Source organism: Colobus angolensis, unplaced genomic scaffold (genome assembly GCF_000951035.1).
Source record: "Colobus angolensis palliatus isolate OR3802 unplaced genomic scaffold, Cang.pa_1.0 Scaffold26, whole genome shotgun sequence".
NCBI lineage: Eukaryota > Metazoa > Chordata > Mammalia > Primates > Cercopithecidae > Colobus > Colobus angolensis.
The window spans coordinates 7,323,572-7,337,931 of record NW_012115821.1 but is presented as its reverse complement, the minus strand read 5'-3'; the positions used below and the strand labels follow the sequence as shown (position 1 = coordinate 7,337,931).

The 14,360-nt window shown below is 40.8% G+C and overlaps 1 long non-coding RNA gene across 2 annotated transcripts in view; it reads left to right on the top strand.

Moving 5' to 3' along the window:
- The window catches only part of LOC105515379, a 333,481-nt gene that overhangs the window by 117,599 nt on the left and 201,522 nt on the right, over positions 1-14,360 (top strand). For both annotated transcript variants that reach the window (XR_001002315.1, XR_001002316.1), the window contains exon 3: positions 6,886-6,942. This is a non-coding gene — a long non-coding RNA (uncharacterized LOC105515379). The remainder of the gene's footprint in view (positions 1-6,885; positions 6,943-14,360) is intronic.

Here is a 14,360-nt window from a genome sequence, read left to right as displayed (position 1 = left end):
AGATTAAGAGCACAGACTTGGGAATGAGAGTAGATTTCAAACCTGGCTCCATCTTTTGCCTTTTTACTTTTAACTGGACAACTCAGTTAACCACGCCAAACCTCAGTTTCCACATGTGTAAAATGGGATAAATTAATACGTTTCTCAGAGTATAATTTTTTGAAGATATAATGACATAAAACATATAAAAAGTACTTAGTGTTTGACTTCATGTAGATTTTCATTGAGAGTTAGCTCTTATCTTTAGTATGTTAGTAAGGATCTTGAACCAAGGGGTACAGAGCATACAGTACTATGCAAAATTTATCTCCATGAAACCTTGTTTTCTCCTCCAGAGCACCCTGGGAGGTTAAGATTCTGCTAAAAACTGTTTGGGAAATGCTGCTTTAAAGAAACAGAAGACTTTGGGGGAAAAGGAACTGTCTTGAATAGAAAATTAGAAGTTTGAAAGTGGTGCTTGTGGCTGCTCCTGTAACTCTGGGGCATGAGGTTTGGGGACAGGATTGACTGTAGCATCAGTACAGTCCTCATTCCTATGGAGAATCAGATTACATTTATATCATTGCTACTTGACAGCAGCTTTTCTGGGACCCAACTAAAACAAAGACTCCTTGCCCAAGTTGGTTGCAAACTTTGCAAAGGAATGTCTTCTTTTTTGACCCGTCTCCAGGTGTGAGACAAAATAGCAAATGTAAGAATCTATGTTTGGTCATTTCTGCTTTCCAGCATAATTGCACAAAGCCCTTAACTCTGACAACATGCAGCTCTCTGGAGGGATGCTCTGAAGACAAAACCCACACACCCGCAATGTCTCTTGCCTGAGTCACTATACTCTTTAAGAGGTAAAGGGCCCTAGTCCTTGCCTTTTTTCTACACTCAAGATAACGTCCAGCCAAGTTAGTAATTATGCTTCTGTAATCTCTACCCAGATGTCCTCTCACACCCAAACCTTGCTGCAATTTTGCACATACTGAATATTCACCCCCTATATGTAAACTATGAATTGAAATATTGCCCTATTATGAACTGAATTAATACCCAGGCTCAGTCTATAGTCCTTGTAAGACTTCTGAATGTAACTAACTCTAATTCTTTAAAAGCTTGACTTTTTTCTTTAGTCAACAGGCAACAGGCCTCTGTCTTCTCTACCCTACTGCTGGGTCAAAATTTCCCCTTGTGTCTCATGAACATAGAATCCATCACCTGCCCCTTGGAGAGGTACTATGAGCCTGGAAGAAGCATTCTGAGCCTCTCTGGGGAAGAGTAAGCTGCTTGCAAGGTTATGGATATTTTGTGATCTGTTATAGATGGATAATTCAAGGTGCAGGCTCACAGCTTGATTTTTTTTTAAAGGAAGGCAGCTTAGCAGTGAAACTGATTTTCCACAACTCCCAAAGTGGTATTGCAATAAATCTGTGAATTTAATCAGCCTCCTCTGTTGAGGCAATCTCTTCTAATTGGATTCTTGTGAGGGATAATAGACATGATGACAAAAATACTTCATCTCTGGAAAGGAAGCCAGAGTCTCATCAATAATCCTGATAGTAAAGATCCCATCCTCCAGAGAAATGGAGCACAGGCCTCCAGTGCAAACCCCAGTACCATGCTCATCCTGTGTTAGGGAATATTTGCCTTTTAGGTGATGATTTTGTCTCCCTGCTTCCTGCTCAACAGCAGGAAAATTAAAACCTTCAAATGTGACTATCTTCAGGACCATATTGGCCAAGTAACTCCGCAGACTACTGAGTGGGTTTCTAGAAGTATTCCAGAAGATTGCAATGGAGTCACGGGGAACTGCATTATGAAGAAAACAAAGCTGGAACATAGAATCCAAACTTCATGATTTTGTTTCCTTTCCCTGCCTCTGGTAGGCAATTCCCACTCTCCTATGTTACTCCCTGGCAGTTATAGTGGGGCTTAGAGGGGTCCCTGTCTGGACTGTAACACACACAGCTGATGGCTGTCAGCTGGCAAAGCAACCCAGTGAAGACAGAGCATATTGGAGCTAGATGCCACTTGCTTCTCAATTATTGGACAAATATGACCTCCAGATCTGGTTTTGTCTGTCCTAGGCGGGTGGGGTGGAGAGAGAGATATAGATAGCATTCTTGGAGGCTGACCTTTCCAAGTTGCTCATCCCATTTAAAGGGTTTGGAGAACAATGGCAGATGCATCCTAGGTTTTTCTATCCTGGAAAATAAGAGAAGCAAAGCATGGTAATTGAGTTAGAAGCGGGGAAAAAAAAATTTCACAAGGGAGTCATCTGTCCCAGTCCCACCCAACTTAGCCTGACATTCCTCTACCTTCTTCATTCTCTGCATGAAAACATTCTCGACACATCCCCTCATCCCTCATGGCTGGACACTGATGGTCAACAGATCACTTTGGTGATTAACACAGGAACTCACCTGTAGTCACCACCCACCGGGCCAAAAATGGAGGAAGAACTGTGAAAAATGCCATCTTCCCTACAAAAAGTGCCACAAACACTCAGTGGTTCAACAAAGAGCTAGTGTGTTTCAACTCCTTAGCCTCAGGCCCCACTAGCCTGTGAATAGGGGCACTGATGGGGCAGAGATGCGATAAAATCCCAGTTTCCCTTGTTTCAATCCCAAGTTGTGGTTTTTCCGTTTCCTCCCACTGGACAGCTTCAGTATGAATTGCTCCCAAAACCAACAGTAAAATTTAACCTCCACTCCTTGCAGGAAAAGGAGATCCTCATCTCTTCGGGGAATTTGCTTTTGGTGCAAGTCTTGCTGACGTTGGCATGCCTCTCATACACACAAAAGCTGTGGGGCTTTCCAGATGATGCTCATATACACCAGAGGCTCCCAACAAAGTGAGTCCCTGGACAAGAAGCATCAACTGCACCTGAGAATTCATTAGAAATGCCAATTCTCAGTCTCACACAGCCCTACTAAATCTGAAGCTTCAGAGATTTGGCCCAGCAACCTGTGTTTATAACAAGTCTCCAAGCGATTCCAGTGTATACTTAGTTTACGACTGATACAGGCTGATCATTTCTCCAGTGTGCCTCTCACTCTCTTTCTTGTGTATTTTGTCTTTCTGTTCTTTCCATTCAGCATCCTTCCTCCTTCTGTATCTGGCCAACTCCTATTCAGTCTTTAAAGCCTTTCAAAAACACCCTCCTATTTATAAGCCTGCTCTGACACCATCCTCTCTGCTTAAGCAGAATTAACTGCCCCTTTATTTCTCCTCTGACAATACTTTGGGCATCCATTGATACATTATGTTATAATCATCATGTATGTATCTGGTGATGCCAAAATAGAATAATAAAGTCTGATTAAAAAGTGGTACAGTGCCATATTTGCCTAAGTCATCACTGCATGCCAAGTGAGATTTCAAATCCCTGGCTTAAAGCCTCCCCCATTGACATATACTAGCTGTGTAACCTTGGGCAAATTATTAAACCTCTTCAAATCTCATGCATCACAGGGAAATGCTAATAATATTTACCTCCATGTTTCATCATGATCATCATCATCGCATCCTTACCAACTTGTATTGTGCCTGATACAGAGAACGTGGGCATAAGTATAAAAGTTTTTTTTGAAAGATCAGAGTTCTGGACAGATATACTATGCTTCTTGTAGAACTTGTCACTCACCCTAAGCAAATCTGACTTTACATAAAATGTTTCATAAAACATGCCAAAAGGTGCAGAGAACTTTTGTATTGCCTCCCTAATTTGCCCAGTAAGAGGGTGATCAATATTGAGAATGCTGCCTGAGTTGTATTCTTGGTTGTATTAGGTCTGTTCACTCCCCCATCCACTCTCAACATCTTTAAACTATGACTCTGGTTTGCAAACTTGATTTCACATGAGAATCACCTGGGAAGCTTTAAAAACAAATCCTGATGCCCGTGTCTTGCCCCAAAAGAGTCAGATACATTAATAATTAACATGAGTAATGGCTTGGGCATGGGATCCCCAGGTGATTCCAATGTCCAGCCATAGGTTTAAGCCACTGGGTTAGAAAACCTAGAAGGAGACTAAACTGTGGCTCAGGATGAAAAGTTATGTAAATCAACAGGTCTTGCTATTTTTGATAAAATTAAAGTATGATGAGCCTGCTGGCGGTGGCGTGATCATACTAAAACAACTGAAGTGTTCAGAGAAATGTTTTAACTAGCGTAACATTCCAGATGGTTAGGACTTCTGGAATAGAATGATGCCAAAGTCAGCGAGCATCTATAATAGCCTGTGGATGATTCTTGTAGCTGCTAAACTACACTTAACTTTCCATTTTGTTTTTCAGTCTACATAGCTCACCCCTCTTGCCCTCACCAGGCAAACCAACTTCATTCATCAACAGTGCACCAAAGGACTGTAGGAGGATTCCCTTCCTGTCAGCTTAGACTTTTAGTTTCTGAAACACCACTCTCTGTAGAAGCAAGGCCGACAGACATCTTGAGACTGGTATTCTCTCTTGGCTACAATTTAGAGATTGTCTGTGATGACTGGCGCCAAGAACTCCATGGATTAAGCCTCCTTTTCTGGCTCCCCATCAATCTTTCCAAGTGTTTCCCTCTTCTTGACCTTGTTTCTCTGATAAAGCAGCCTGAGTGTGATGGCAAGGAGGTGGCTTATTAGGACAGGCCCCAGTGCCACTGGAGCAAGACTCAAAGCTTTGACTGTGAGCTACAGTCATCCTCTTCTTGAACTCTAGTTAGGACCAATAATGACATGTCTGGCTACCAGAAAAGAGAGTTTATTTCAATCGAATTATGTAGGAGAGGCAACCCTGGCTTTTAAAATGTGAATAATGCTCAAATTATTGGGGAGATAATGAGGAAAACATTAAATAATAAACAAGCCTATGGTAGATTTTATGTTGAAAAGAAAATTCTCTTTAAACACTACTTCAAGGACAATAGCTACTTTGACAGTCAAGTTTTTTTAAGTCGTTCTTGCAGATAAGTACTAGCTTGAAGTTTCTTCTTTTCCTTTTCTGCTTTTCCTGTGCTCCCCGCCCCCCCCATTTCTTCTTTTCTTTTCCAATCAGCATTTTCAGGGGCCAGGAAAATATATCATGGTACCCTCAGCAGAGAAGTGAAAAGGAGAGAGGGAAGGACAACCAACCCTCCTTGAGAGGTGCCTGCATGCCACATGCATTATGTCACAGAATCTCCTTCAATCCGTACAAAACCCCATGAAGGGATATTATATACCTATTTTTTTTTTTTTTTTAATGAGGAAAACCTGGCTCAGATTATAAAATACAATTTTGCTAGGGAAGCATAGCTAGCAAGCGTAAGAGCCAGGATTCAAATTCTGAGGTATGTGATTCCAAAGTCCAATTTCTTTACATGACAATGAGGTGGCTGGTAACTGCCCTCTTCCAACCAATCAGTGATACTCTGTTTGATGTGTCTACAGATGGAGAAAAGGCCCCTTGGGCCCCTTGGCTCACCCGCTTAGACTAGACCATCAGGACAGCTCTGATTTCAGTTTGGATGTCTATCTTGTACCCTAACTCCCATCATGATCTTCTCAACAAATGTCTATGCCTGTGACCCTGGGAGAACGAGAATGCACGTAAAAAGTTATGGGTGGGAGCTCCATGACCACAGGGGACACCCACATAGGAGCTGATTCTATGGAGGCTAATTCTATAGATTCAGCAGCTTCTTTATTTCTCAAAACAGGTATTTCCCACATCTGTAGGAGATGGAAGGAAGAGAGTCAGAGAAACAAGAGTCCCAGGCAAGCAAGAAGCTATGGGAGAATGTGCAGCAATAAATTCAAATGCCATTTGCTCATCATCAACTCTCCGACTCAGGTCTTACCAGGCCAGTGCAGTGATGGGAGGGAGCACCCGATCCAGTGAAGTGTTTTGCTTCTGGCCAGGCACATTTCTACCCTTTGGAGGAGAGGACACTGCAGCAAAGGGAATTTTGAAGTCAGGCCCCACAGATTATGTAAGATAGAACACAGGAAAATGAACCATTCTTCAGAACCCTTGAAGTTCTTGTATATTATTATCCAATGATAGATGTGCTTTACCATTCACACATGGGAATAAATCCTAAAAATAATAACTTTTTCATTAGAAAGCTAGACTATAATTTTTCCAAGGGTCAAATGGATAACATGCATATTTTTATAAATCTCTTTGGGCTGTTGGAGCACTGGTTTGGTGTTATAATAGGAGAAGGGGTTTTGCTGTATTTTTCTCTCTTCTTTCTGAGGTTGTGGTGGACAAACAGGAATTCAACTTTTGCAACTCTAAAATGACACCCCTACTTCATGGTTTGGGGCTGTTTTTCTAGGATGAGGCACAGATGGTGTTTCTGTCTCCTCCAGAGAATATTTTTGGATGTAAAGTTTCTGAAATAAATTATTCAACTGAGGCCAAAATAGTCTCTGGAAAATAATCATATGTGAATAGAAAATAAGAGCAGCCTGGCCGGGGCTGAGAAAAAAATGCAGCTGGTTTTTAGAAATGGTAATGTTTGTACTAGTATTTGTATTAGGAATAGAATGAGACCTGGAATTTTAGAAGTGAGTGCTGTTTTACTCAGAAAATTTGATGGTTTTCTTTCTTTCTTTCTCTTTCTTTCTCTTCCTTTCTCCCTCTCTCTCATTCTCTTAACATTAGTGAAGAGCAGTCAAGGGTTAATACTTCTGAAACTCTAATGAGCATATGAATTACCTGGGATTTTGTTAAAATGCACACTTTGACTCCGTTGGTCTGTATATTCTGCACTTCCAACAAGCTTCCGGGTTAGGGTACTGTTACTGGTCCACAGATCACTTTGAGTGACAAGTGCTGGAGGAAGTTCAGATAAATTATATAATGGAGTAAAGCTATGCTTTGCCAATCTAGTAAATTAATTATTTTATTTTTCCTTTAATAGGTATTTATTGAAACCTGCTTTGTGCTGGGCAATATGCCAGATGTTGGGGCTAAAATAGTGAGCAGACAGACCCTGTGTCTGCCTTTATTGAGCTTGGAGCCTAGTATGTATGACAAACTTTAATCAAATAATCATATGTTACAATTTTGCAGCTGTAGTAAATCTAACGAAGAAGGGGTACAGGTGCTATGAGATCTTAAAATAGGTGCCTTCATTAGACAGCTGGAAAAGGTTTCCCCGAGGAAAGGTATTGAGCTATGAAGATAATAACAGTAGTCATGATTATCATCATAGTGAGCAGCTAGCCATGATTTGAACATTTCCTCTGGGCCAGTACTAGATATATATCTGTCCATTATCTCATTTAATTCTCACAGCAACCTCCTAAGGTAGGTGCTGTTGTTATCCAGTGTTATGGTGGAGAGACCTGAGGCTCAGAGAGCTTGCACAAGGTCACACAGCTAGCACATAGCAAATTCATGACCCAAACACAGAACCACTTAACTGTTTCAAGTTACGATCCAGGACTTTAACCAGAAAGACTGCTGAATCAACTGTATCAGCTTCTTAGCTCCTTGTTTTAACAGCAGCCATATTGGGAACTGTTCTGCTCCTGCTGGTGTGATGTAGCAGTGAAGGCTCTGGGCAGAAATGAGGAAACATGACTTTGGGCCCTAGCTTTGCCAGTAACTTGCCAGGGGTTTGGACAGTGGTCATGACGGTGACCACTTTTCAAGCACTTTCTGTCTGCCACATACTTTGCTAAGGCTTAACAAATGATTATTTTGCAAGATCAGAGTTATATATTAATAGCATTTTACTGGTGGGGCAGTGAAACTTGGAGAAGGTAAAGCGGCAAAATTTGTAAGAGATAGGGCATGGGTTTGAGAGATCGTTTAGTGTAGTGCAACAGTTCTCGAAGTGTAGTCTGCAGGCCTTTTCAGGGGACAGGTCATCAAAACTATTCTCATACTAACACTAAGATGTTATTTACCTTTTTAAAATTGTGTTGACATTTGTAATGATGACTCAAAAGCAATGGTGAGTAAAGCTGTCAGTGCTTTAGCAAAATAATGTTTTATTAGTGATGTTAACTGTGTAAGTCGAACTAGCTTTCTCCCTAGATATATGATTTTTTTGTTTGTTTGTTTGCTTTGAGGCAGGGTCTCACTGTGTCACAGTATGAGCCGCCAGGCCCAGCCAAGGATTTCTTATAAATACACTCACACAGATAAAGTTTCAGAAGATAAAAAGATAGCTGCAACTGGAAACTAATGCCTGGAAATATATGATAGGTCAATTATCATAAAGGCCACTGGGATGATACCCCAGAAGTAATCGTTGCCAATAATATCATGAGAACTTTCAAGCAAAAATTAGAATTTTGGAAAACTTGGATCTGCTACTATAGGCTTGTCAGCTTCCTAGTTCTTGATGCCCTTTTAAAATGAGAGTAGTGTTGACGTTAACAGACTGGTTTTAAAAAAAATTGGTTGGGAGGAGTGAAGATTCGTAAAGCTCAGTGAACCAAGAGCCTCCAAATGTCCATTGTATAATGTTTAAAAATCATGCATGGCTAGAAGAACTGCTGAAAATACAAAATGGACCCATGGATTTTGGGTATGGAAAGTTCATTAATATGGTTTTAGATACCACATTACAACTAACCGTTATGAAATATCACTTTTCAAGTTTTGTGTTCTATTAAAGAAGAACAGCTACAGTCATCTAAAAAAGCTACTAAACAGTTCCCCTCTGTTCCAATTATGTCTCTATGTGAAGCTGGATCTTCTTCATCTGCTTCCATCAAAACCACATATCACAACATATTGAAGGCAGAGCAGATATGATCATCAAGCTGTCTTCTAGTAATACAGATGTTAAATGTAAAACAGCACTACTCTGTATACCAAATGCTTTATTTTGGAGAATATAATTATTTCTCTTAAAAATGTGCTATTTATGTTAACATAGGAGTTTATTGTTATTTTTGAGTGAATAAGTATTTTTAAACTTCTTAGTTTTAAGTTTGAATACAATAAATATTAAGAGGTATATTACATATAAAGCTCTTTGGGGTCCTCAATACTTTTTAGGAGTGTAAGGGGTTTCTGAGAGCAAAAAGTTTGAGGATCCTACCTAGTGCATGAGAACATGGGCTTTGGAGCCAGGCCTGCCTGGATATATCCTATTATCTGTGGGGTTTGTTTTTCTTTACTTTTATTTCACATTTAGCGGAACATGTGCAGTTTTGTTATGTAGATAATAAACTCATGTCATGGGGATTTGTTGTACAGACTATTTTGTTACCCAGGTACTAAGCCTATTACCCAGTGGTTTTTTTTTTGCTCCTCTACCTCCTCCCACCCTCCACCCTCAAGTAGGCCCAGTGTCTGTTGTTTCCTTCTTTCTATTCATGAGTTCTCATCATTTAGCTCCCACTTATATGTGAGAACATGCGTATTTGGTTTTCTGTTCCTGGGTTAGTTTGCTAAAGATAATGACCTCCAGCTCCATCCATCCCATGTTCCTGCAAAAGACATGATCTCATTTTTCTTTATGGCTGCATAGTAGTCCATGGTATATGTGTACCATATTTTCTTTATCCACTCTGTCATTGATGGGCATATAGGAAGAGATGTTGGACCTTGGGCAAATTATTCCTACTTTGTCTGCACTGGTTGTATAAGGAATATAGAAACAATAGTTCCTACATTCTAGGGGTATTACGAATGATGAACAAGTGGGCACAGATCAGTCAGTTCTTGTCTAATTTGTGAGTGAGTGTTCTTTCCACTAGATTCACTTTTCCAAGCTTTGCTGTCTATATTTCTGAGAGTTTCTTTGTTTTGTTTTGTTTTTTTGAGATTCCAGCCCAGGCTGGAGTGCAGTGACACAATCTTGGCTTACAGCAACCTCCGACTCCCGGGTTCAAGCGATTCTCCTGCCTCAGCGTCCCAAATAGCTGGGGTTACAGGCATGCACCATCACACCCAGCTAATTTTTGTATTTTTAGTAGAGATGGGGTTTCACCACATTTGCCAGGCTGATCTCAACTTCCTGACCTCAGGTGATCCACCTGCCTCAGCCTCCCAAACTGCTGGGATTACAAGTGTGAGCCACTGTGTCTGGCCCATTTCTGAGATTTTTAAAAGCCTATTTACCTTAGCTATTACATGCTTCTGTAAATATATTCCCTCTGATTAAACAAATTTCAGATCAATATTCTAGCTAGAGATGATGCCAGTATAGAAACTCTATTTAGCCTCTGAAAGGAGTGTACTTGCATTGTACGGACAAAGGAAGTTACTTTGAAATTATTCCTAGCTCTGCCATAGATTTGCCCTTTGGATTTGAACTTAGATACTTTTTAGAATTTGCTCACTCTGATCAAGTATTTTGATTATGAACGTTAGCAACAGGCATCCAGTTGCATTCAGCTTTCCAAGCAAATATTTACAGAGCCCCTTCTGTGCAATTGGCACGGTTCTAGGTGTGGGAATGAAACAGACAAAGGCAAACAACAGGAATGCATATTCTAGTTGTGTATATCATGGGAGAGACAAACAATGAATAAATAATCAAAATATATAGTGTATTGGCTGATAAGAAGGACAATGAAGAAAGATAAAGCAGGGAGAGGGGAGAAGGACCGGGGCATGAATGTGGGCTGCCGTTTCCCTTCCCAGTCAGGAAATGCCTCACTACAGAGATGATTTTGGACTAAAGACCTGAGGGAGTGAACAATGTGGATATCTGGGTGAGAGAATTCTAAGAACAGGGAATTGCATCTATAAAGACATAACCAGATTCTGCCTGGCGTGTTAGTATGGTTGAGTTGAGTGGGCAAGGCAGGTGTAGAAGATGTGATCTAAGAGGTATGAAATGCCACACTGCATCATATTGACCTGGACACCCTGATTTGGAAGCCACTGGAGACTTTTGAGAGGTAACGTGATCAGAGGAATCCTGCTGATCAGTGTGGTAGCAGTGGAGACTGTGAGACATGGTTAGATTCTGGATCTGTTTTAAAACTAGAACCACCAAGATTTGCTGATATATGGGATTTGGGGTTTGAGAAAAACAATGAAGTCTAGGATTATTCCAAAGCCTGGGTAACTAGAGGGATGGAATCCAAGAACCAAGGCCAGGAAGACTGAGGAAAGGGCAGGTTTCAGTGGAGGTATCAGGGAGGCCACCAGAGCTTAGATTTAAATGTGTTCATTTTGGGGTGCTTATTAGGCATCCAGTTTTTCCATTTTATTCATACTCTCAAGGATGAACCAAATTAATAAAAACAGCCAATATACTGCTAGGAATTACTTTAAAAAAAGTGGCTACATTACTTTCTAGAAAAAGAAAGCCTGAAATCTTACATATAAGACTTCTTTTTTTTTTTTGTACATCATGTGGTGCTGTTCCAGAACTAAACACCCTATGCCAGGTGCGGTCTTATTAAAGTTCTGGAAGAAAAGACTATCTGTTCTGAGACACAATGCCTCTACTTGTGGAACTAAAAATAGTTCAGCTGTCAGTCCCCAGGGCACGCAGCTCTCTAAGTGTCCATCCACTACATGGCCACATTAGTTTGACAAGATTTCAAGGCTCACCTGTCCACTACTCACACCACATCTGGGTTTTATATTTTAATTTTAATTTTACATGGCTCTTTTTGCCTTTGTCACAAATGTAACTTTCTCTACTCCATCCTTCCCTCTCACAGATGCTATTGTTGGATATGGCTGCCTGATATATTGTTGTCATTAATAAGAAAAACAGCATTTCCTAATTCTGTATCATCTGTAGAATTCATTAATGTGTTGTTTGCACTTTTATCCAGATATTTCAAAAGGATGTCAAATAATACAAACAATTATCTTACAATTAAAGTAAGGGAAAGGTCATCTTTTTTTGGAGGAGAAAAGGGGACATGTTTTCTGTTGTTTCCAATACCTCATTTGCCCAGCAAAAACAAGAAAAAGGGAGCAAGGACAGATTTTTTGATAAGAATGTCAATTCATTTGTGGATTGGGGAGATTGTCCAGAAGCTTAACTGACGTTCCTCTTCCACATCATCCCACATATAATTTCGAAACAAAGACAAGCAGGAAACACAGATTTCATAACCTGAAATCTCTTTAGCTTCATCAAATGCCAATAAGCAACTGCAATGGCAGAATAAAATACGCTAATGTGTTTTGACACAATAATCGTGCCTGTTTCTCCTTAATGAGCCAGGCTGGGGATTTCCAACTTATAGAGGCAGAGAAAGGCTGTCAAACCACCAGATGTGCCCCATACTTGTAAGGGGCATTTACTTAATGGGCCATCTGAATACTTGTCTACATGTCAGTGATGATGCAAACATGATATCTCTCAGCTTGAGAGTTGCTTTTGTGTGCAGACAACTTTGTGAAGTCATGGGATAGCACTTGGAAAGGAATTTTAAACTGGGAATACATTTCATGGCTCAGCTGCAAGGCTGAAGACTGCAGGAAGGAATTCACTTTCAGCAACTATATGAATTCATGGAGTAGGTCCATGCTATTTCAGTTCTGCACAGCTGGCCGACTGTGAAGCTTTATTTTTCTCTTCTTAGAGCTGAGTGACATCTCTTTAATGGTTTTGGAATGACTGTTGCCAATTCTTCTTGAAAATTTTTCTTTTGTTTCTCTCACCTGGGATATTTCTTCTCACCTGGGTGATTTCCCATCTTAAGAATTTTTCGGCTAATCTTTTTTTTTTTTTTTTTTTTCTTGATTGCCTGGAACAGACATCAACTTGTATTACTCACAAAATGAGGATCTAGCTTACTCACAAAATGAGGATCTAGTGTAAAGATGCAGAGACGTTGCAATGGAAGTGTAAGCAGAAATACAGCGAGGGCTCAGGAAATGCTAGAATAGGCAACTCGAGGGATGGCAGGAACAGGGAGTACACGCTCTTCATCTCTGCTTCTGTCTGCACATCTGCTTTATTTCTTTGTCTCAGCAGACTCACAATCTCTGCTCCTCATCCCGCATGGTGGGGAAGGATGCCTACCCACAGCTCCCCAGGCCATCTGTTAGAGCTTCAACCACATGGAATGATGGAATCCATTCTGTTCTCTATCTCTGCTCTTATTTCAAATTCCTGGGGAAAAATAACCCAGCTCACTTCAGGCTTCCACCTTTGGTCCAGTGGGCTGAGAAATTTCCAAGCGTAGTTTCTGTTTGTTCCTTGCTTTGGGCTAGGTGAAAATGAAGGGAATAATTGTGAGCTGTTCAGATTCACCAAAAAGTTATCTACTATTGTTGGGGGAGAATGCCCAGGGACAGATGAATTTGGGTAAGGGACAATAACAGGACACTAGAAAGGAAAATCCCAATTGTATTTTTCCTACAGAGTCAGTATCCCAAACATTTTCCTCCACAGAAACTGACAAATAATCCATGGGAGCAGCTTAGCAGATGGGTTGAAAAAAGCAGCAGGCTCATCATCAGTTTTCAACACCTTGATACACCAGGCTTGGCCCTTGCTACCTCATGCATTATTTAAGCACAATGCATCTCCCTCTGACTGTGTCATGTGCTGGAGGAGAATGTGAAGTTCCGTCTGTCTTTAGCAAACATGTTTCAAGTACTGTCTGTCTCAAAACCAAATGGAAGAGCGTAAACCTGATAATCCACTTGATTTTAGTTTTTGGACCTTGACGCGTGGGCAGATGTCAGTTTGCAAGGATTCTGTGTAATTACTTTAAGGAACATTTTCTGAGCATGTCCAGTACAACAGATGCTCTGTTAGGTAGTTGTAGTTAGGATTTTTTGGTTTTAAGTATCTGAAGATTGAAATGTATCAGCTCACGTACTCAGAAAATCTGGGGTAGTGCTAGCCAAACCAAATGGTTCAAGCAAATGTCATCAGTATTTGGCCTCTTCCAGTCTTTTTACTCCTCTGTCCTCTGTGTCTACTTCACTTCTACACAGGCTTTCTCTATGTGGTGGCTCCAGATTTTATATCTTCTAGTTGACATCTTTTAAAAAGAAAAGGAAAAGACTCCCCCTGCCCCCTCCCCCAGCTCCTTTCTCTAGTTCATTCCAGTAGAAGTCCAGGGTTCTCCTTGACTGACTGTGATTGCGTCATGGTCCCGGTCCTGAGCCAATCCCTGAGTCCAGGATGAGGTGTTGCTCTGACTGGCTAAGCTTGGATCTGTGCCCAGTCCTGGAGCTGGAGTAGAGGCAGCTCTAACCTAACAACAGGGATGGGGTGTGGGGGGAGGAGTGTTCTCCAAAGGAAATCCAGGATACTGACACCCAAAGAAGGGGGAATAGAGGCTGTGAAGGCAGAATCCATAAATGTCTACTACCCAGGCTAAGGAAGGAGAAACATACACTACCTACTCTCATAAAAACCTAATGGTGCTAGGTGTTTCAAGTGAGGTATTTGGAAAATACAGATGAAAAGCCATTAATTATGAAAATCTAGACATCAATGAG